The sequence below is a fragment of the Macaca thibetana genome, chromosome 14 (genome assembly GCF_024542745.1).
Source record: "Macaca thibetana thibetana isolate TM-01 chromosome 14, ASM2454274v1, whole genome shotgun sequence".
Classification (NCBI taxonomy): domain Eukaryota; kingdom Metazoa; phylum Chordata; class Mammalia; order Primates; family Cercopithecidae; genus Macaca; species Macaca thibetana.
The window spans coordinates 108,702,535-108,726,263 of NC_065591.1; the positions used below are offsets into that span (position 1 = coordinate 108,702,535).

Consider the following 23,729-nt stretch of genomic DNA (forward strand, 5'->3'; position numbering starts at 1 on the left):
TTACAGGTACTGCTGTTGTTATTTTATTTTCTTCTGGAATTAAGCCTTCAACTTCAGGCATTCCTTGGCAAGGATTAGATTTGCTTCACTAAGCAACATAATCCTGGATCTGAAACACATCAATTCCTTATTCAAGGGGCAAATTGAGGGACCAAGAAGCAAAACAGCTAACAATTTGTGGGCAGCATTCAGAACCAACTGACTGCCGCCAGCTGATGTGGGAAGAACATGGAAAGAACAGAGCTGGAAAAAAAAACAAACGCATTCCATTCAGGAAAGTCACAGTGAGCCATAGGATGGAATCCACAGTAAGACCTGACCCTGAGGGCTGTGCCAGAGAGACAGGGGTCTACTTCTTCACAGCAGGCCAGGCTCCCCTTGCCAACCCTACCTACTAGCTAACACCTGGGAGGAGGGAACTTATTGCTGCTTGGCAATGGCATAACTGCCTGATAAGACCACTTAACAGAGAAAGGAACTCAGCTCCTACCTTAGCTGCAAACTGGAAAGTGGGAGTTTTCTAAAAAGCAGAAAAATAAAGTTGGAACAGAGAAACTGCCAAGTCAGATAGCAGGTGGCTGGCACACAGGTATGATTATTTTGAGAGTACCTAAACAGATAAATGAGTATGAGTTTTACAGCTACAGATTACTGAAGGCTATATAATAAAGGTTTTGGTGTAAAGTACACACTAGTTGCTTGAAAAATTGAATGTGTCCACAACAAAGAAAAATCAGTAGGGAAAGAAAAGATAAACTCTCAAAGAATGTTTTTATATTGGGGTTGAAAATCTATAAATCTCCTAATTGTACTTACATATGAAAATTATAACAAATAAAGAAGAAAACTTCCAACATGTTACCAAGAGACCATGTATTTCCTCAGTTTGCCTGTTCTACACAGAATTCTTTTATCTTCCAAAGAGCATGATTTTGTAAATTGACATTCTAATACTAATTAAACATCACACTGTGTCAACTATGCTACTAAAGAGATACAGATTGTGAGAGTCCTTAATTTCCCTACTCAAGACATTCCCATTCAACAAATTCTTCTTTTTCAATTGGCATGTGGTAGGAAAAAAATTAAATTTAGATCATGCCAAATTTAAAGTCATAGTTCTTTATTATTCATTCTATAAGAGGAAAAATTACTATTTCCCCCTTTTAGTTCTCACCTCTAAAAAACACAGTTCTTTTTAAGTCAACTCATTTTTGTAAGCACAATAATGTTCATAGTGAATGAAGCTGAAAAAAATAGTGGTTTCTTCACAACAGGCAATAATTCACTTGCATATTCTGACACCATATTTGCAAGCAAGATAAGGCAACAGAGTAAAATACAATGAACTAAGGGAAAGTTCAGCATTAAGATCAAAACAAACCACGCTTCCCCATCAGAAATAAATGCCCTATAGTAGATAGTAGGGATTCAGGGATATGCCAGGACAAATGGACAGTTCAAGAAAGGACTACTTAGGAGGGAAATGCAAAGATCACAAGGGCTCAAATTCTTCCCAAATGAGAAACAGCATCGCCTTGCACTGGTATGCAGATGAACAGACAGTAACCTCAAAGAATATAGTGAGCAGACTGTATGCTTTTTAGAAGGAAAGAGAAAATATTATAGTTTGAAGAAAAGCTTATTTTTTTTAATTTAAGGAAAGAGCTCTATTTCTCTTAGAAATGTCTTTAAAATTTAGGCAGACATCAAACATTTCATCATTGTAAGCTTTTTTCAGTGGGGTTATGTTTTTATACTAACTTCTGTAGCAAAATTTTTATTCTCTGTTTTTATGACAATGCTTATCTACTCTAGAACATTCTCAGCTCAGCTCTGCAACTATTTTATGGTCTAGATCTGTAAAGGGTAATACAGTAGGTACCAGTCACATGTAACTATCCAGACTGATGTGCTATAAATGTAAAATATATACCAGATTTCAAAGATAGTAATATAAAAAAGAATTAAACTATCTCCCTGATACATTTTTATATTGATTACATGTAGAAATTATAATATTTTAGATATACTAGGCTAAACAAAAGATATTAAAACTAATTTCACCTTTTTACCTTTTTAATATGATTATTTAAAAATTATAAATAATACACGTGGCCCTCTTTCTATTGGATGGCACTGATCTAGATAATGCCAATAAGCTACATAATTAATCTACCAGTTAAAGGAGGTATTCCTTGAAAATGACTTCTGAAATCATTGACTTGATATTGAGAATTGCCAACTATCTATCTCACAGAAACTTGGCCCAAGTTACAAGGCTCTCAATGCTCAAAACACTGCCTTGGGAGAAAATCTCAAACAAGGTCTCAAAAGTTATATTCTAGGAGCTCAATTTAATTCAATTTTTAAAATGTCTTTTGAGCAACTGACTGGTTTACTACACTGCCCTTGTGTGCAGCCATTCCCAGGAGGGTTTCTTTCAGAGAATTAAGTCTTGCAGCCTTAAGACAGCAGTTCCCAAACTGTTTGGTCTCAGGACTCCTTCTCTTAAAAGTTAGGAGAACCTTCAAAGAAGTTTTGATTATGTGAGTAATATCTTTCAACATCTGTTTAGAAATCAAATTACAAATCAGAAATTAAGACAAAAATTTAAGAGACAAGTGTATACAACCACACATCTCCTTGGTCATCAGAGTAACTGCAGCATCACACACAGCATAGTCTCTAGAAATCTCTATTTTATAATTGTGAGAAAGTATGAATGAAAAGTGAAAATAATGTTGTGGCATTTTTATAAAAAAGGTTTTGACCTAGGGGACCCACTGAAACAGTATTGGAGACTATGGGGTCCCTGAATCAAACTCTGAGAACAACTGCCCTTAAAGCATCACTGTATGTAATGAAATGAATTCTCTTCAATGCATCTAGAATAGTACCGTGTTTGGGAGAACTGAGAAAACAGTCACTCAATTTTCTTTTTCTATAGGGCATAATGCTTTCACAGGACCCAGCCACGAATGGCTGGCTAGAAAGGAACTTAAGTACCTTTGGAATCAGTCTTAATGAAAAAACATTTTCATTTAAAATTTACTAAAAAATACAATTGTCATCAGAAAACAAATCTAAAAGAACCCCAAACCAACACAAGCTAGACTCTTGAATGCAACCTGTTACACATTAAATGGCCATGATTAATAACGTGCCACATGATCAAGGTCAGGATGTAGGCTGGCCACATTCTTGGGAAGATCCTAACATCTGTACCATTGCCCAGGCTGGAGTGCAGTGACATGACCATAGCTTGCTGCAGCCTCAACCTTCTGGGCTGAAGCTATCCTCTCACCTCAGCCTTCTGAGTAGCTGGGACTACAGGGACACACTATCACACCTGGATAATATATTTTTTTAAATTTTCTGTAGTGACGAGGTCTCACTATGTTGCCCAGGGTGGTCTCAATGGATCCTCCCACCTCAGCCTCCGAAAGTTCTGGGGTTACAGGCAAGAGCCACCACACCTGGCTTCCAATTTTTTAATTGAAGTCTATATTTCAGCTTGAAACAATTAGTCAAATCAAGAACTAAGCGGCAAAACAGGGACATATATTTGAAAAGAACAGGTTAGTCTATTCATCATACACACCAATCACAACTATTTCTGGGAAAATATGCAGCTGTCAAGACTAAGGAATGGCAGGGATGCAAGGATGCTAGCCAACTTGAGACAAAAGGACTCAACATGGCCAGCAAAGATAAGGGTCAGGCAGCTTTCAATAACTCCACAGAAAGTAGTTAACAACTATACTTTAAAATGTATAGCGGGCTGGGCACGGTGGCTCATGCCTGTAATCCCAGCACTTTGGGAGGCCGAGGTGGGCAGATCACTTGAGGTCAGGAGCTTGAGACCAGCCTGGCCAATATGGTGAAATCCCGCCTCTACTAAAAATACAAAAATTAGCCAGGCGTGGTAGTGGGCACCTGTAATCTCAGCTACTTGGGAGGCTGAGGCAGGGAGAATCGCTTGAACCCAGGAGGCAGAGGTTGCAGTGAGCCTAGATCACGCAGCCGCACTCCAGCCTGGGCAACAAGAGCGAAACTCCATCTTAATAATAATAATAATAATAATAATAATAATAATAATAATAAATGTATAGTGCTTTTTAGGTGAGCGGTTGAACTTTTATTTCTCTGCCCTCTAGGCTGTACTGAATGGTGACTGTAAAACAGTTCATGCATTTCCAATGTCTGGATAGAGAATGGAAAGTTTACTAAAAGTGGGAAAATAAGTTGGAAAATGGCATACTGTGCAAAATTAGTAAATGGTATCTGAAGCAAAGCAAGTTTTCTATGATTACTTGAAATTCAAGACATAGAAGAGAAATTTTTAAAGACAAAAAGAAAATGATTTCTCAGTTCCAGTAATTCCCATATGGTTGACATTCACCCTCTCAGAAAACAGAGGCCTATGGGTGTCTCCAATATTATGAGCAACTCTCTCAGACATACTGACATGATACTTATCGTTGCAAAGTGCCAACAATGTTTTATAGTTAAATCAACTCTTGTCCTACAGGTTTATCCCTTAAATGTATTCAACAACAACAAAAATTTTTTTTAAAGAGTGGAGGAAAAGACAGAGTTGACAATAAAAATGAAGCCCAGTCAGGATTATTTACAAAATATAGGTATTCAATTTTCTAGTCTCAAGTGTTTATTTCAGATTGACCAAATTGCACAAGTTTAAGAGGGAGATACTCAGAATGGGATTGATGGCTTAATTTGAAGGCTAAGGAGCTGTTGAAAAGGATGCCTCAAAGCCCTAAAAAATGAGACGGAAGAGGTCAGGTGCAGGTGCACACCTGTAATCCTAGCACTTTGGGAGGCTGAAGGGGGCAGATCACTTGAAGTCAGGAGTTCAAGACCAGCCTGTCTAATATTGGAAAAAAGCCATTCCTACTATATATATATATATATATATATATATATATATATATATATATATGCCAGGCATGGTGGTGCATGCCTGTAGTCCCAGCTACTTGGGAGGCTGAGGCAGGAGAATCGCTTGAACCTGGGAAGTGGAGGTTGCAGTGAGCCGAGATTACACCACTACATTCCAGCCTGGGCGACAGAGCAAGACTCCGTCTCAAAAAAAAAAAAAAAAGAGGGAAGAGCAGGAAAGAAGACGACGGGCAGAAAGAGAATTTAGGACAAACAGGAAACGCTGTCAATAGAGAGAAAGGATTGGGCAGAAAACTATTAGGGATATGGGGAAGAAAAGGGCAAAAGCTAAATGGTTTAACAAGGCAGTTCTAATAGTTTAAAGTGGCAACCAGGCCAGGCACGGTGGCTCAAGCCTGTAATCCCAGCACTTTGGGAGGCCGAGACGGGCGGATCACGAGGTCAGGAGATCGAGACTATCCTGGCTAATACGGTGAAACCCCGTCTCTACTAAAAAATACAAAAAAACTAGCCGGGCGAGGTGGCCGGCGCCTGTTGTCCCAGCTACTCGGGAGGCTGAGGCAGGAGAATGGCGTAAACCCGGGAGGCGGAGCTTGCAGTGAACTGAGGTCCGGCCACTGCACTCCAGCCTGGGCCACAGAGCCAGACTCCGTCTCAAAAAAAAAAAAAATAAAGTGGCAACCAAAGAACATTATCTAAGAAAGTGATATAATGACAAAATAGGCCAGGCCCGGTGGCTCATGCTGTAATCCCAGGAGTTTGAGACAAGCCTGTGCAACACAGCAAGACCCCCATCTCTACAAAAATTTTTTTTAAAGTATCCAGCCATGATGGCATATGCCGGTAGTCCTAGTGCTCAGGAGACTGAGGAGGGAAGATGGTTTGAGTCCAAGAGATCAAGGCTACAGTGGGCTGTGATCATGCCACTGTACTCCAGCCTGGGCAAGAGGGAGACCCTGTTTCAAAAAATAAAACTATAAAAATAGTAAGAATAACAATACAGGTTGAATATCCCTTATCCAAAACATTATGTTTCATATACACCTTATACACATAGCTTGAAGGTAATTTTACACAATATTTTAAATAATCTTGTGCATTTTTTAAAAGTTTGTATTAAGTGCTTATGCACAGAATTTTCCACATGGTGTCATGTCGGCACTCAAAGAGTTTCAGATTTGGGGACATTTTTTATTTTTGAATTAGGGGTGTTCAACCTGTAACTGTTACAGAAATGTTTTGAAATTTAAAAAAAGAAGTAGTTATTTACAAAGAAAAATGTAAAAGTTATGGTGGGAAATTAAACTATAAAAAATGAAATTTTGCACTTTCGGAGGCTGAGGTGGGTGGATTGCCTGGGGTCAGGAGTTCGAGATCAGTCTGGCCAATATGGTGAAACCCCGTCTCTACTAAAAACACACACACACACAAAATTAGCCAAGCGTGGTGGTGTGGGCCTGTAGTCCCAGCTGCTTGGGAGGCTGAGGCAGGAGAATTGCTTGAACCAGGAAGGTGGAGGTTGCAGTGAGCCAAGATAGTGCCACTGCACTCCAGCCTGGGTGACAGAGCGAGACTCTGTCTCAAAAAAAAAAATAAGAAAAAGAAAAGAAGAAAAGAAATTTTAGTCCCAGGACAGAAAGACAGGAGGAAATAACCTGACAATATGGCCTAAATAAGAGGTTGTAAGGAGACAAAAAGCTGAATAAATTTCAAGATGAATTTTTTTTTTTTTTTTTTTTTTTTTGAGACGGAGTCTCGCTGTGTGGCCCAGGCTGGAGTGCAGTGGCCGGATCTCAGCTCAATGCAAGCTCCGCCTCCCGGGTTCACACCATTCTCCTGCCTCAGCCTCCCGAGTAGCTGGGACTACAGGCGCCTGCCACCTCGCCCGGCTAGTTTTTTTGTATTTTTTTAGTAGAGAGGGGGTTTCACCGTGTTAGCCAGGATGGTCTTGATCTCCTGACCTCGTGATCCGCCCGTCTCAGCCTCCCAAAGTGCTGGGATTACAGGCTTGAGCCACCGCGCCCGCCTCGAGATGAATTTCCTTAATGAGTACATGCTACTCTTTCCTGGAATGCCATTTCACAGGTAAAAATAACACAGACTCACAGGACTGTACTCTTCCCAAGAACAGCATTTGTCAAGAAGCCTGTGCACTGTTAAGCACATTTAGATGTAGAACCTAGAACGCTCAAAGACTTAAAGCTCCAGCTGAAAAGAGAGCTGAACTCAACTGGCATAACATAATTTTCTTAAACTTCCCCTATGGAGATTTATTATAGTGGGTATCTTGCTAACCTTACAATGGTAGTGCTGTTCCTGTTGAACAAAATCAGCAACAGTTCATGTTTTAAATTACATTAATATGCCCCCAAGGACTAATAACACAGTCTGTGTGAAGTAGAAGGTGAGTGAACCAAGGAAACAGAAAACAGCTGAAAAATTGTCCTAAATCCCTCATCTCTTGACATCTCCCAATTATTTGACAATGAAAACTAAAGAAAAACAGGAAGCAATATCCGTTTTCAGAAAGCATTGCATCCTCCTATTTCTGAAAGTCTCACTTGTAATGCATCCTCAGATGTCAGCAGTGTGCTCATTGTTTGTCAAGAGGTGCACTGCTGTGTAATCATGCATTTCTAGTCTGGATGTTTATGATACCAGGCTATCGTCCCTGAGCAGCCTGGAGGAAGAAGCCAGCCTCCCCGGGCCCATCAGGAACACGGCACAAACTACCTTCCAAGGGGTTTTCCTAAGGATAGGTGCACACTACCAGAGATGACAGATAATGCCCCTCTGGGATTCCTTCAAAATGGAATGTTTTGTGTGATAGCTTTTGCATTTATTCCAGTTTCAACGAGTTCCTTATATTTAGTAATCATCACATTTTCAAGTCAAACAAATGTTATTCCCTTAATGAATGTTTGCATTTCATGTGATGAATAGTGTAATTTAAGTAACTTAAATCAATCTCTGGAAGTCTAATAGTAAACATTAATTAATTCTTAAATTTCTGGGGTTTTTTTTGTTTGTTTTTCTGTTTGTTTTTTGAGATGGAGTCTTGCTCTGTCTCCCAGGCTGAAGTACAGTGGCGCCATCTTGGCTCACTGCAACCTCCACCTCCTGGGTTCAGGCAATTCTCCTGCCTCAGCCTCCTGAGTAGCTGGGACTACAGGCGTGTGCCACTATGCCTGGCTCATTTTTTGTATTTTTAGTAGAGACAGGGTTTCACCATGCTGGCCAGGCTGGTCTCAAACTCCTGATCTCGTGATCCACCCACCTTCGCCTCCCAAAGTGCTGGGATTACAGGCGTGAGCTACGGTGCCCGGCCAGATTTCTGATATTTATTTTAAAGGTGGTAAGGGGACAACTGATAAACAACACTGCCATAGAAAAAAGTGAGAATGTTCCACTGAAATATAAAATTATTATATGGGTTAGACATAGCCACATTAGATGTCAAAAGAAAGCTACATGAAGTATATGCTTAATATAACAGAGTTAACATTGAACAAGATTGTTTGGGATTCCTGCAGCAGGATTACAGACATTCTAAATACTGACCTTCTCTGATGGTCCTAAATTTGCATTAGAGTACAAGTGTAGAATTTCAAAAAGATGCTAAGGTAAAATCAAGGATTTTATGTAAAGGAAATTGTCGTAACTGTGTATCAATTCATTAAAGTATTGAGTATAGTTAATAACATTGAGGGTTTTTAAAAACCATTAAAAACATCCATAATTTAAGTAAAATCAAACTATTATACTATTAGCCCCTCTTTTATGTCTTAATGACAACACTACTTTTAAGCCAATTAACATGATCCCTAATTCATTGCCAATGAGACCCAAAAGAATCTCCAGGTATCAGAAATAGTTTCACTTAAGATACACAGATGGCTGGGTGTGGTGGCTCACGCCTGTGAGCACTTTGGGAGGTCGAGGCAGTCGGATCACGAGGTCAGGAGATAGAGACCATCCTGGCTAACATGGTGAAACCCCATCTCTACTAAAAATACAAAAAAGTAGCTGGGTGTGGTGGCAGGTGCCTGTAGTACCAGCTACTTGAGAGGCCGAGGCAAGAGAATGGTGCGAACCCGGGAGGCGGAGCTCACAGTGAGCCAAAATGGCGCCACTGCACTCCAGCCTGGGTAGCAGAGCAAGACTCCGTCTCAAAAAAAAAAAAAAAAAAAAAAAAAAACAAAAAAAAAAGACACATTTGCATAAATACTGTTTTAGGAAAATAAGAGACCATAAGTAACACCTCCCCACCAAAAAATCACAAGGAATGCGATTTATGAGATGAGAAAATGAAAATATAGAGAGCTAGAAGGAAGTAAAATGTTAATTGATAATGTCGTACAAAAACTAATTATCCCTCCATATTTAAAAGTCTTTGTGCAATTTTCCTGAGGCCTCTGGGTCACAGGTTTCTTGATAGATCAAGTTGGCATTTTTTGAAACTAAGAGATCAAGCTGGCATTTTTTGAAACTAAGTAAAAAAAAAAATGGGATTTTTTTTTCAATGAATCAAATATACTTTTCTGGGTAGAAAACAGCACAGAATAAGGAACTCAGTGTGCAGGAAGGATATAAAAATGATCATATATAGCAGTAGAAACTTTTTCCCTCTGAACAAAATCACATACAAACCCTAATACATAAGAGAGAAAAAAGAGTACCCATCCTGGTTAAACTTGAGTAGAGGGTTCAGAGACAGACAAAACTTTTTAGAAGCCTAGGGCTCTGCAGAACAGTTTTGAAATCATCGTGACAGCAAAAAGAGGAACGGAGTGGGTGCTGAGATTGAGAGTTCAATTTCCAGCTGTATCTCTAAGATATGTTTGTGACCTTGGGAAAATCACTTTACCCCTTTAATCCTCAATGTTTTCATCTATTACATGACTTGAAAGCAGAGGTATCGGCTGGGCACAGTGGCTCACACCTGCAATATCAGCACTTTGAGAGGCCAAGGTGAGATGACTGCTTCAGCCCAGGGGCTTCAGACCAGCCTGGGCAACACAGTGGAATCCTGTCTCTACAAAAAAAAATTTTTAATTGGTCGGGCATGTCAACATGTGCCTGTAGTCCTAGCATTTTGGGAGGCTGGGGAAGAAGAACTGCTTGAGCTCCGGAGGTCATGGCTGCAGTGAGTTGTGATCAATCCACTACACTCCTAGCCTAAGTGACAGAGTGAGACCCTGACTATAAAAAAGAAAGAGACTGAGTGAGAGAGAGAGAGAGAGAGAGAGAGAGAGAGAAAGCAGGCAAGCAGAGTTATCAAGATAAGGTTCTCACTGTGCCAATTCCTAATTCAAACTCTGGGAGACTCAGGTTTTGACTTTTTTAAGTTTTCAAATTGACATTTAAGTTCTTAAGAGTTCATTCACATAAATCAGAATCACTACTAGTCATATAACTCTCAATCTTGGATAGTTAAAGAAATCAGGCCATTTAGTTTTAGTTATTATTCTTTTATTTTCTCTTATCTGTTTATTACTTACTTATTTATTTTTGTAAAGATGAGGTCTCGCTATAGTCCAAGCTGCTCTCAAACTCCTGGGCTCAGGCAATCCTCCTGCCTCAGCCTCCCAAAGTGCTGGGATAACAGGCACGAGCCACCATGCCCGGCTGTATTTGTTATTTCTTTTAGAGACAGGGTCTTGCTTGTTGACCACACTGGAGTGCAATGATATGATAATAGCTCACTGGAACCTCAAACTGCTGGCCTCAAGCAATCCTCCGCCTCAGCCTCCTGAGTGGTTAGGACTACAGGCGCGTACTACCATGTCCAGCTAAATTAATTTTTTTAAGAAAAGGGGACTTGCTCTCTTGCCCAGGCTGATCTGGAACTCCTGGCCTCAAGCAATCCTCCCACCTCAGGCTCCCAAAGCACTGGGGTTACTGGCATGAGTCACCACGCCTAGCCCTAAGTCATCTAGTTTTACAGTGTTATACAATGTATGACCATATGATAATAAGCAGAAAAATGCATTTACCACATTTGAGATAACCTTGGTGAATAAGTGTTTCTTTCCTCAATTAAATACATTAAACTAAAGCATAACACCACTGTTTGCCCAGAAAAGCCTTGGCATTTGCTAATATTTTCACTATTGGTAAAGTCAATGTTTCCTACTGCTAAAACTAGGAACACTAAATAATAATATTGACATTAATTTCCATCCCACTTACAGAACAAACAATGGCAGACTAAATTAAACGGAATGTGAAGCGGGCAACAAGTAGGTCAAATTAATTAAACCGTAAATTACAACCACACCAGAAAGACATGAACACAGAACCAAGAATCCAAGTCTAAGAAATGTTGCATAATCCAGTGTCAGCCAAATTTGACGATGTTTCCATGATCAAATTTTGCGCTTAGAAATGAGAAAGTCAAAGAGTCAATTTTAGTTTGTTTTATATTTTTCGTTTTAGACTAGTTAATTCTAATATATTAAACATAAGCATAGTAAGAATAGGTAAAATATACTGAGCAGCTAATATATGCCAATGCACTAAATTTTTTTGTTACTTTTTGTAATGAAAATTTTCAAATATAAACAAAAGTAGACAGTAAAAAATAATTAAAGCATCAATCAGCTTCAAGAATTATTACTTTATAGTCAATTGGTTTATCTATACCTCTACCAAGTTTCTCCAAAATCTCAATCACCATGTCATTTCATCTGTAACTACTTCAATATACCTCAAACAGGAGTCCCTCTCTTTTTCTAAACATAACCATGACACCTTTACCACACTTGAAAAAAATGTAATGATAATTAAAGGCATTAACTCTTACCCCACACAAAATAGGTACTATTATTCTCATTTTACAGATGTTTCTGAGGAACACACCAGTGAAGTTTTATGTGCCCTGGATACACAGTACTGAATGGCAGAGGCAGGATTTGAAGCCAGACAGTCGAGTTCAAGAACCTGAGTCCTTCACTACATTATGTTTTGGTGCTTCTCAAAACTCAAATTTATGGTAATTAGTTGTTAAATAAACACAGATATTTGACTAATAAAAGAACAGATGACCGACAGCATCAGACTTTAGCAAAATTTTGAAACTAGGAAAACATATCACAGTATTTCACCTATCCTCCAACTTCTTTCTTCATCCCCAGCTGGTATGCTCCATTGAACATCTTTACCTATCTTCATTTAACCTTGTACCAATTATTTTTAAAAGTAAGTTTATTCTTTTTACTATAACCAGCTCTATCAGGTTAAACTAACATTTGGGATGTACTCTGTGACTAATTTTCATCAAGACAGACTTACTGGATGCAGTCCTACTCAAAATTAAATATTCTCTTCAGAAGTCTATTATGAAATATATACACCTACTATGTACCCACAAAAAATTAAAAATAAAAATAAAAGAAGTCATGTTATATGTGACCCCACGATGACTGGCCCCCAATGATTCTCACACACACACATAATGACAGACCTATTCATGCCTTTATGTAATATCCTCCCTTTCTTCCAAGTGGAGCTAGAGAGCTTAATGAAGTAAATGGCCATGTTAGAGAAGCCCACAGGAAAAGGAACTGTGGGTGGCATCAAAGAACTGTGGGCTGTCTCTCTACGACCAGTCTCTCTAGGACCTCCAGCCAACAGCCAGCAAAACGCTGGGATCCTCACTTATAAAGCAATTCTACCAATAATGTGAACGATCTTGTAAGTACCTTCTTTCCCAGTTAAGCCTCCAGGTGACGATGCAGTCCATCTAATACTGTACAGCCTTCTGAGACCCTGAGCAGAGGGCTCAGCTAAGCCATGCCAGGCAGGACTCAAGACCCATGGAAACTGTAAGAGAGTAAATGTGTGCTGCTTCAAGCTGCTAAATTTGTGGCAGGTTGCTACATAGTAATAGAAAACTAACAGCTCATAGTTCTTTAGAAGGTAGGCAACTCTCATCTCCAAGAAATTCTAGGCCAAGGAAATCTCTTCCATAATTTATAGTACAGAACTACAGCAGTTTCAGGCAAGAGTTCAAGCATGTGAACAAAACTAAAGCTCTTTCTTGAAAAAAGTTTTGCTTTAGCCTTACTTGTAGAGAATCCAGCAAACTCTGTGTAAACATAGGTAAGCTCTCCACTGGAAAAGTAAACATGTCAGGCTCCTTAGTTTACCAAACAAAATTACTTTTTTCGATTGCACAAAATGCTATCAAAAGCATGTGCATCTAATGACTTCCTTCCAGATAGTATATTATGAAAGGGGATGGGCAGGGGGAGAAATAACTTTACAGTGGAAAAACTTGACAAACACTACCTGAACCAGGTGATCAAGGTTAGCTGAACCAGGTGATCAAGGTTAGCATCAACAGTAATAAGTCATGTTGATATTACGTGCCCTTGGTACGATGTAATGAAAATGGCACTTTACCTTGGTTATCTTACCACTCAAAACTTGTAATCCCAATCTAATCATGGCAAAGACATCAGACAAATTCCAACTGAGGGGTATTCTACAAAATACCTGACCAGTACTACTCAAAACTATTAAGGTCATCAAAAACAAGAAAAGACTGAGAAACTGTCACAGCTAAGAGAAGCCTAAGGAGACACGGCGACTAAATGGCATGTGGTATCCTGGACAAGACCCTGACACAGAAAAAGGACACTGGTAAAAACTAAGGGAGTTTGAGTGAAGTACGAACTTTAGTTAAAAAGGATGTACTAATATTGGTCTATTAATTATGACAAATGTATCATATTACTATAAGATAGTAAGAATAGAGGAAACTGACCGTAGGGTATTTGGGACCTCTGTACTATAGCTGCAATTTTTCTATACATCTAAAGCTATTCTAAAATAGTTAATTTCAAACATCAAAATGGAATGCTCTGCTCTTCTGGCACTACATTCAAATTCAGTCTTAAATTGTTTTGTTAGGAAACTTCTATTTAATGTTGGAGATACCAGACTAAACAACAGCTTTCTGGCCGGGCGCAGTGGCTCATGCTTGTAATCCCAACACTTTGGGAGGCTGAGGCGGATGGATCACGAGGTCAGGAGTTCAAGACCAGCCTGGCCAAGATGGTGAAACCCCCTCTCTACTAAAGATACAAAAAATTAGCCAGGTGTGGTGGCGCACACCTGTAATCCCAGCTACTCTGGAGGCTGAGGCAGGAGAATCACTTGAACCTGGGAAGCCGAGGTTGCAGTGAGCCAAGATCACGCCACTGCACTCCAGCCTGGGCAACAGACTTAGACTCCATCTCAAAAACAAAACAAAACAAAACAAAACAAACAAACAAAAAACAACTTTCTGCTGTCAGTTCAAGTAACCAGAACGCTTAACAAACAACATTTTTCACTAGACTCACTAGACCTATATCCAGAGTCAAAATGGATTTCCATATAAAGAACACTTTGGAACCCCTTTTTCTCCCCTTTTTGAAACAGGGTTTTTGTCACCCAGGCTGGAGTGCAGCGGCATGATCACAGTTCACTACAGCCTCAACCTCCTGGCCTCAAGGGCTCCTCCCCAGCGACTGAGACTACAGGGATGTGCCCCCATAGTGGTTTCTGTTTGTTTGTTTGTTTGTTTGTTTGTTTTTGTAGAGACAGTGTCTTGTTATATTGTCCAGGCTGGACTCAAACTCCTGGCTTTAAGTGATCTGCCATGGCCTCCCAAAGTGCTGGGATTACAGGTATAAGCCACCGTACCTGGCCTTGGAATTTTTTTAAAAATTTATTATTGAAGAATTTTTCTTTTAGACATAGTTTTGTGAACCTGATATCAAGTAACAGGCTATTAAGTTTTGACGTGCAGTATGGTGCTGGGAAATAGGTTTTCTCAATTGGATTTTTTCCTTTTATTTAATAATATTAGTTAAGGAATTCATGTTTTTTTGTTTGCCTGTACTGCCAGAAAGCAAAAGCTAAGTGAACTGTGGTAGCTCTAGTTAGCCTAAGTTTTCTGGTAAAGTAGTATCCATCTCTCTTCTTCCCTACACTATGTGGCCCTAATTCTTTTAAATATGTTTTAATCTACTGATCTGTTAAAGACACCTGAAACTCTTTCTGAAAGTAGACTTTTTAAAAAATTCACAAATTATTTAGCCAGAGCGAGGACATGAAATTCATTAACAAGACAAATAATCATATTAGTATTTCTCCTCAGCAAGAATTTCCCTGCTTTTCTTGTCTTCTAGTTCTTTATTTTAAAAAAAGCAGCTTTACTGAGATATTATTCACACACCAAGCAATTCACCAATGTAAAGTGTAAAATTCAGTGTGTTTTGTATATTCACAGGATAGTGCAACCATCACAATCTAACTGAATATTTTTGTTCCGACTAAAAGAAACCTCATACCTGTTTAGCTGTCACTCATCGTTCCCCCCCTCCTATCCCTCCACCAGCCCTAGGCAACCACTAATCCACTTTCTTTCTATAAATTTGCCTATACTAAATATTTCATCTCAATGAGATCATATAATATGTGGTCCTTTCGTGATTTGCTTCTTTTACTTGGCATAATGTTTTCAAGGGGCATTCACCTTGTAGCATGTATCAGTACTTCATTACTTTTATTGCCAAATAATATTCCATTGTATGGATATATTAATTTTAATTATCCATTCTTCAGTTGATAGACATTTTGGTTGTTTCTGCTTTTTGGCTATTATGAATAATGCTGCCATGAACATTGATAACATTTTTATGTGAATGTGTTTTCACTGATCTTGGGTTTAAGCCTAGCAGTTGGAACTGCTGGGTTATATGGTAATTCCACATTTAACATTTTTTGGAACATTAAACATTTTGAAGAAATAACAAAACTGCTGCATCATTTTATATTCTCTCTCACCAGCAATGCCAGAAAGTTCTACTTCCCACATATCCTAACCAACACTTGTTATTGTCCATCTTTTTTTATTACAGCCATCTTAGTGGATACGTGGTATCTCATTGTGGATTTTATTTGCACTTTCCTAATGACTTAATGATGTTGAGAATCTTTCCGTGTGTTTGTTGACCAACTGTATACATCTTGAGGGGCATTACACACTGAAATCTTTCCTCTATTTTAAATTATTAATCTTTTTACTGTTAAGTTATTAGAGTTTTTATATGTTCCAGATACAAGTCCCTTATCAGATGTACGATTTGCAAACATTTTCTTCCATTCTGTGGGTTGTCTTCACTTTTCTGATGGTATTGTCTGCAGAACAAAAGTTTTTAATTTTGATGTAGTCCATTTATCTATTTTTCCCTCTGTCCCTTCTGCTTTTGGCAGTCTATTTAAGAAACCACTGCCTAACTCCAAATCAGAAAGATTTGCTTGTATGTTTTCTTCTCTTCATAAATGTGAGAGCTAAAACTATAAAACTCTATGAAAACTCTTAGAGAGTTTTGTGGTCCATTTGAAGTTAATTTCTGTGTATGGTGTAAAGCAAAGGTCCAACTTCTTTCTTTTGAACATGGATATACACTTATTTCACCACTGTTTGATGAAAAGACTCTTCTTTCTCCAATGAATTATCTCCGTAGACTTAACAAAAGTCAAATGACTATAAATGAAAGGTTTTATTTCTGAATTCTTGAATCTATCCCATTTATCTGTATGCTAGGACCACATTATCTTGCTTCTTCTAGTTCTTGATATTCCAGATATTGACAGTCATCTTCCTCTGCTAAGGCTGGTGTTTAGTAAAGCTGTGTGAGCACCCCTACAGGGCCTAGGACCCAGAACCTAGTTGTGGTGTTTTAGTAACTGTTAATGAATCAAATGAAAAGATTTCTGATTGTGGATTAGGAGAATTTTTTCAATTTTAAAAAAAGTCAATAGACAAATATTAAAAATTGTTTTGACAATAAACTATCAAATTAGCAAAATAACAACAGGTAAATATAACTAAGAAAGAAGTAAAATAAGTTACAGGGCAGAGAATGATAATGGAATAACAGTTTGGACTAGTCATCTAGCTGATTTATTAATTAATGAGAGTATATGTTTATATTCCAACTATTTCTTTTTAAAAAGGACTGAGGCGTTTACAAAAATCAAACATATAACATAAGACAATTAAAAATAAAAAATAATAGGTATTTCATCATTATTTTCCCAGAGCCATAGAGCCTTGGGAAAAGGCCAAATATTTCCAGATCAGCAGACATGCAAAGGCTTCACTAGAATCAAGCCCACTAGCCTACAAGCAGCACACACAAGGGGAAACTTCTTTCTTCTTCCTCCCTGCCTCCCTCCCTTCCTTCCTTTTTATAGAGACAGAGTCTCGTTATGTTACCCAGAATGGTCTTGAACTCCTGGGCTCAAGGTATCCTCCCTCCTCAGCCCCCCAAAGTGCTGGGATTACAAGCATGAGCCATCATGCCCAGCCAGAAACTTCTTTTGTGAGTTGGGCTCTTCAAGGAAGAATAGATATAGGAAGTTCTGGCCCTCGCCTCCCAAAAATCTCTGCTTTTTAGTCAAAAAAGGACAAAGAAATCTAGGGTTTCTTTTTGTCCTCTAGTTCCTCCAAAGTAGGTCAGGTCTGTGTGTAATTATTGGGTTTCACATTCCTTCGGAAAAGGAAGAGATGGCAATTCATGGAGGTATTTAACAAACAGCAGATTCAAGCTAGGGCTAGGGGCAAAAGAGTGCTTCTGCTCCCAAACAGAAAATAAAAATAAACAAACTAAGAAACAGTCTTTGGTTTTTAACAATAATAAGCCAATTTTAAGGCAGGTAGAATAAAAGGCCTAATTTCTCATTCTAAGGCTACAACCACTGAACTGAAGCTTGTGAATGAATTTTCCTAGTTTCATCTTCTTCCTAGGCATGCTCTCTATTTAGCAAGGTTGACATAAAGAAATTCTGGAAAAAAATGCAAAATTTATTTTCTGTAAAACCTTATGTGCAAGAGCATGTGCCAAAAGATTAAGAATTACTATCTGCATTACCAAAAGTCTTCTTCAGAAAAAGAATCACCTCAGGGTTCCTTTCAACAACACACTTATAAAAAATTTTATTGTAAAATATGTCATATTCAAACCATAGTTCCTACGTACTCTTCCATTCCACAGCACCACACCATCCCACTCCAAGAAAACCACCATCCTGAAGTTTGTTCATTGGCTTTTCTTTATAATCCTACCAGATACGTATCCCCAAATAACATATTATTTAGATTTGCCTGTGTCTAAACTTTATGCAAATAGAATCATACTTTTTTTTTTTTTTTGAGGCAAAGTCTCACAATGATGCACAGGCTGGAGTGAGTGATACGAGCATAACTCACTGTAGCTGCAAACTCCTGGGCTCCAGTGATCCTTCCACCTCAGCCTTCTGAGTAGCTAGAAATACAGGTATACACCACTATGCCCAGATAATGTTTGTTTAATTTGTTGTAGAGAAATGGTCTTGCTATGTTGCCCAAGCTGGTCTTGAACTCCTGGGCTCAAAGGATCCTCCTGCCTCAGCCTCCCAAAGTGCTGGGATTATAGGCTTGTGCCACTGCACCCAGCCCATATTTATTATTTCTAACTGCCTTTTTTGATCCCCGCTATTTTGGAATATTCCTCTATGAAGATGCATGTAGTGGCACTTAATTCATTTTATGTCCTTTTATAAATATACCAACTGTATTTACGCTTTACAATTGCTAGACATTTGAGTTGTTTGGATTTTTAGTTACTATGAATAATACTTTAAATATTCTTACATATGTCTCTTAAGCCATGCATGTAAGAATTTCACTAGGAGACATACCTAGACATCACTAGGTAAAACCAAACTGTCTTGGAAAATGGAGGTACCCAACAGTAGGACTGCTCCTACTGCTCATATCATCTCTCTAACAATTGTAACTGCATCTTTTATTTTTCCCTGTTTGGTGGGAGAAAAGGGGGGAGCAGGAGATAGACAGTTCTTCAGCATTTTAATTTGCATTTTCTTGATTACTGAAAGGGTAGAGGATCTTTTACATGTTCATGGACCATTTGTTTCTACTCCTGTAAAAGTAACTTTTTCATGACTTTTCTATTTCCATTTTTTCTAATTTTTTTTTAATTTGAGGAGTTCTTTTATATTCTGGCTAACAAATCTTTGCCAGTACATCTCTCAAGTTGTGGCTCACCTTCTCACTCTATGATGTTATCTTTCTTAAAGTAAACTTTAATTGAACTATAACATATATGCAAAAATGTGACCAAATTATTAAGTGTAACTCACATGAACAAAAGCAATTTGGGTCCTCAATAATTTTTAACAGCAGGCTGAGTGCTGTGGCTTATGCCTGTAATCCCAGCACTTTGGGAGGCGCCAAGGTGGGCGGATCACTTGAGGTCAGGAGTTCAAGATCAGCCTGACCAACATGGCAAGACCTCATCTCTACTAAAAACACAAAAATTAGCCAGGTGTGGTAACAGGCACGTGTAGTCCCAGCTACTCGGGAGGCTGAAGCAGAAGAATTGTTTGAACCCAGGAGGTGGAGTCTGCAGTGAGCTGAGATCGTGCCACTGCACTCTAGCCTGGCCAAGAGAGCAAGACTCCATTTTCAAAAAAAAAAAAAAAAAAAAAAAGGCATAAGGGATCCTAAGATTTAAAAAGTCTGGGATCCACTAGATCAGATAGATGTTATCATCTCATTCTCTATGTCACTAAATATCTCATATGTTCCATCTCTTCTTTCTCTGCACTAAATTCTGGAAATTTTCTTCAGATCTATTTTTCAGTTCATTAATTTACTCTACTCTGTATCCACTTTCCATTGTATTTTTCAACTACAAATGCTCCTCAATTTACAAGGGGCTTATGTCCTTATAAGCCCATCATAAGTTGAAAATATTACTAAGTCAAAAATGGATCTAATAACACCTAGTCTACCAAACATCATAGCCTGGTCCACCTTAAATATACTCGGAACACTGACGTTAGCCTACTACTGAGCAAAATCATCTTACGGGGTGTCCAAGGGAGGGAACACAGGCATGGGTTCTTAGTTCCTGTTTCTGGTTGGTTCAGTAAAGCCCCTTCCTCAACCTTCCTTTCTGCTTATCACTAGAGACAGAAACTAAAAACCATGGCGTCAGGCTGCTAAAAGCCTAAAACAAAACAAAACAAAACAAGGTGGGTTGGACAAGCTTGAATTCTAACACAAAGCCTATTTTACAATAAAGTGCTGAATATCTCATGAATACTATACTGAAGTATAATATCTACTGAATGAGTATCACTTTCACACCACTGTAAAGTTGAAAAACCATAATCAGGTCAGGTGAGGTGGTTCATACCTATAACTCCAGCACTTTGGGAGGCCGAGGCGGGCAGATCACTTGAGCTCAGGAGCCCGAGAACAGCCTGGGCAACATGGTAAAACCCCGTCTCTACTAAAAATAAAAAAACTCGCTGGGTATAGTGGTGCACGCCTGTAGTCCCAGGTACTCGGGAGACTGAGGTGGGAGGATCGCTTGAGCCCAGGAGGTGGAGGCTGCAGTGAGCTGAGATCGTGCCATTGCATTCCAACCTGGGTGACAGAGCAAGACCCTGTCTCAAAAAATAAATAAATAAATAAAAATAAGAAAGAAAAAAAAAGAAAGAAAAATTAAAATCAGACCATCATAAGTCTGGGGGCATCTGTAACGTTTTTTACTTCTAGAAGTTCTACAGAGCCTGAGTTCTTCTTCCATATTTTCCTCATCAGTTTTAAGAGTCTCCTCATCATATTTTTAACCTCCTCCTTTATTTCTTTAAACGTCTGTAGGCTTTGTAAGACTGATGGTTACCACTGATGTTTAGTCACCTGTCAATCGATGCATATCAAACCACTCGAAAATTTAGTGGATCAAAACAACAATAACCACTTATTTTGCTCACAAATTAGCAATCTGTTCAGGGCTTAGAGAGGAGAGCTTGCCTCTGCTCCACACGGCACCACCCAGGGCAGCTTGATAGAGAACTGAAGGATCCACTTGCAGGATCGCTTACTTACAAGAATGGCAAGTCAGTACTGGCCGTCAGCTGGAAGCTTCTAGCTGGGGCCACTGGCCTGAGACCTCAGTTCCTTTCCATAGGGATCTCTCCAGGGGCTTCTTCAGAGTATGCTGATGGGTTCCAAGAATGATTCTCTCAAGAGAATAAATAAATGTGTGGTATTTGTATGACTTAGCCTCAGAAATGACATAATATCACTTCTGTCGTATTCTTCAGGTCAAAGCAGTCACAAAGGCCTGCCCAGGTTCAACAGAAAGAGATTCTATTTCTTGATAGTACAATAGTAAGGTTCTAGAAGAGCAGGAGTCAGGAAATACTGTTTCCATACCTGGAAAACAGAATCTGCCCCATCTGACTAACTCACAGTTGCTTATTTTCTTTTGCAAACTCACATTTCTTGCAACTTCCTCTATTAAAATTCTTTAAGGCCTGACTATAAAGTGTGTTTTGTCCAGGCATGGTGGCTCATGCCTGTAATCCCAGCACTTAGGGAGGCCAGGGCAGGAGGACTGCTTGAGCCTAGGAGTTCACAACCAGCCTGGGCAACATAGCAAGACCCTGTCTCTAAAATTAATTAATTAATTTAAAAGTGTGTTTCTACAGAGATACGAATTTGATCCTCCCAGACACTGGGGACCATAACCAAATAGGAATACTTTCACCTAAGTTTTCAGTTTAGAGATTTTCAGTCCTCACAGGTAGTATAAAATCTGACTGCAAATCTTTGTGAGTATGGGCGTCTGCTTAGGCAATTACATGGGAGGTTTCTTTCCCCTCTCCAACCAGATCCAAGACAGTAAGAGGCAAGTCTCTGTAAGCAGGACATCTTTTTTCTACTCATGCACTGAAGACTTGCACCCTCCAGGGTCCCAATTCCATCTGGGACAGTCTCCAACAGGACCTTCCACAATGCTTAGGTACTACTCGTCTCTTGTCCCTCCACTTTGCTCTAATCCTATAAGAAACCCTCAGAACCACCAACACCTTCAGGGCTTCCTCTGCCTTATGAAATGATGCTTTTTTTCTTTTTCAGATGGAGTCTCACTCTGTCACCAGGGCTGGAGTGCAGTGGTGCGATCTCGGTTCACTGCAGCCTCCACCTCCCGGGTTCAAGCAATTCTCCTGCCTCAGCCTCCCGAGTAGCTGAGATTACAGGCGCCCGCCACTAAACCCAGCTAATTTTTTGTATTTTTAGTGGAGACAGGGTTTCACCATGTTGGCCAGACTGGTCTTGAACTCCTGACCTCGTGATTTGTCCACCTCGGCCTCCCAAAGTGCTGGGATTACAGGCGTGCACCACTGCGCCCGGCCTCAATTATTTTTCTTACACTAGTTCCAGAATGTTCTATGTATATTATATGTGCTCATACATTTTTACCTTTCCTAGCCTCATTTAAAAATGTTCCAACTGGCTCACACCTGTAATCCTAGCACTTTGGGAGGCCGAGGCGGGCAGACCACGAGGTCAAGAGATCAAGGCCAACATGGTGAAAACCATCTCTACTAAAAATACAAAAATTAGCTGGGCATGGTGGCATGTGCCTGTAGTCCCAGCTACTCAGGAGGCTGAGGCAGGAGAATCGCTTGAACCCAGGAGGCAGAGGCGGCAGTGAGCTGAGATCATGCCACTGCACTCCAGTCTGGGCGACAGTGCGAAACTGTCTCCAAAAAAAAAAAAAAAAAAAAAGTTCTGAACAGAAGGGATTTCTCTGAATATCTAAACTACTATATTCCCAAAATCGAATTACTCATCATTCATCTTATTTCATTTATTAAAAACTGATTGGCCAGGCATGGTGGCTCACGCCTGTAATCCCAGCACTTTGGGAGGCTGAGGTGGATGGATCACTTGAGGTCAAGAGTTCAAGACAAGCCTGGACATGCCAAAACCCATCTCTACTAAAAATACAAAAATTAGCTGGGCATGGTGGAGGGTGCCTGTAATCCCAGCTACTCGGGAGGCTGAGGCAAGAGAATCACTTGAACCCAGGAGGCAGAGGTTGCAGTGAGCCGGGATCGTGCCACTGCACTCCAGCCTGTACGACACAGCAAGACTCTACCTCAAAAAAAAAAAAAAAAAGGTCAGTAATTTCAAGAATACATCTGTATTTTAATAAGGCAGGTATGTAAAATATCATATATCAGCTGAATAAAAATGCTTTGGAAAATGTTCTTAATATACTTCCCTATAAAGCAAATCTGAGGGAATTTAAACTTATTAGAGATGTTAACTTCTGCCCTTGATACTTCACATGTTTTAAACACTATTGGGAGCTGTGCCCCTGTATCTACTGTAAACACGGTCTAGAACTGCACCACCACTGAAGAAAAAAGAAATTTTACTATTGAAAAGAAAAGCAAAGGAAGGCCAGGCGTGAGGGCGCACACCTGTAATCCCAGCACTTTGGGAGGCCAAGATGGGAGAATTGCTTGACCAGCCTGGGCAACATGCGAAACCCCATCTAAAAATTAGCTGGGTGTGGTGGTGCGTGGCTATAGTCCCAGCTACTCGGGTGGCTGAGGCAGGAGGATCACTTGATCCCAGACGGCTGGGGCTGCAGTGAGTTGTGATTATGCCACTGCACTCCAGCCTGGGTGATGGAACAAGACCCTATCTCAAAAAAAAAAAAAAAAATTAAATCATGGTAGCATTCAACGTTCAAAAGAAGCAGCTGCAGTTCGTGGGGGAAAAGGGATCTATAAACCACTGGGATAAGGACCTTTAAATGTTAGATCTCCCCACCATGCTAAAAGTGATGGCTACAAATTACCATATTCCCAAAAAGATGACAGCCAAACTCATATATCCCAGAAGAGAAATAGCTATTACGGCTATTAGTAGG

General features: G+C 39.5%; 4 protein-coding genes across 11 annotated transcripts in view; 2 read left to right on the forward strand and 2 right to left on the reverse strand.

The window, feature by feature from the left end:
• The window catches only part of PAFAH1B2 (platelet activating factor acetylhydrolase 1b catalytic subunit 2), a 1,197,441-nt gene that overhangs the window by 986,183 nt on the left and 187,529 nt on the right, over positions 1 to 23,729 (forward strand). The window lies entirely within an intron of this gene.
• Positions 1 to 23,729, reverse strand: part of BUD13 (BUD13 homolog) — a 367,265-nt gene that overhangs the window by 215,718 nt on the left and 127,818 nt on the right. The window lies entirely within an intron of this gene.
• SIK3 (SIK family kinase 3) overlaps positions 1 to 23,729 on the reverse strand; it is a 304,186-nt gene that overhangs the window by 121,355 nt on the left and 159,102 nt on the right. The window contains exon 1 of one of the 8 annotated variants that reach the window (XM_050758979.1): positions 12,627 to 22,027. The exons of the other annotated variants lie outside the window; for them this stretch is intronic. The gene's annotated coding sequence lies outside the window, so the exon portion shown is untranslated. Of the gene's footprint in view, positions 1 to 12,626; positions 22,028 to 23,729 lie in introns of those variants that run through there. 8 annotated transcript variants of the gene reach the window in all.
• TAGLN (transgelin) overlaps positions 1 to 23,729 on the forward strand; it is a 255,403-nt gene that overhangs the window by 10,396 nt on the left and 221,278 nt on the right. The gene's annotated exons all lie outside the window — the stretch shown is intronic.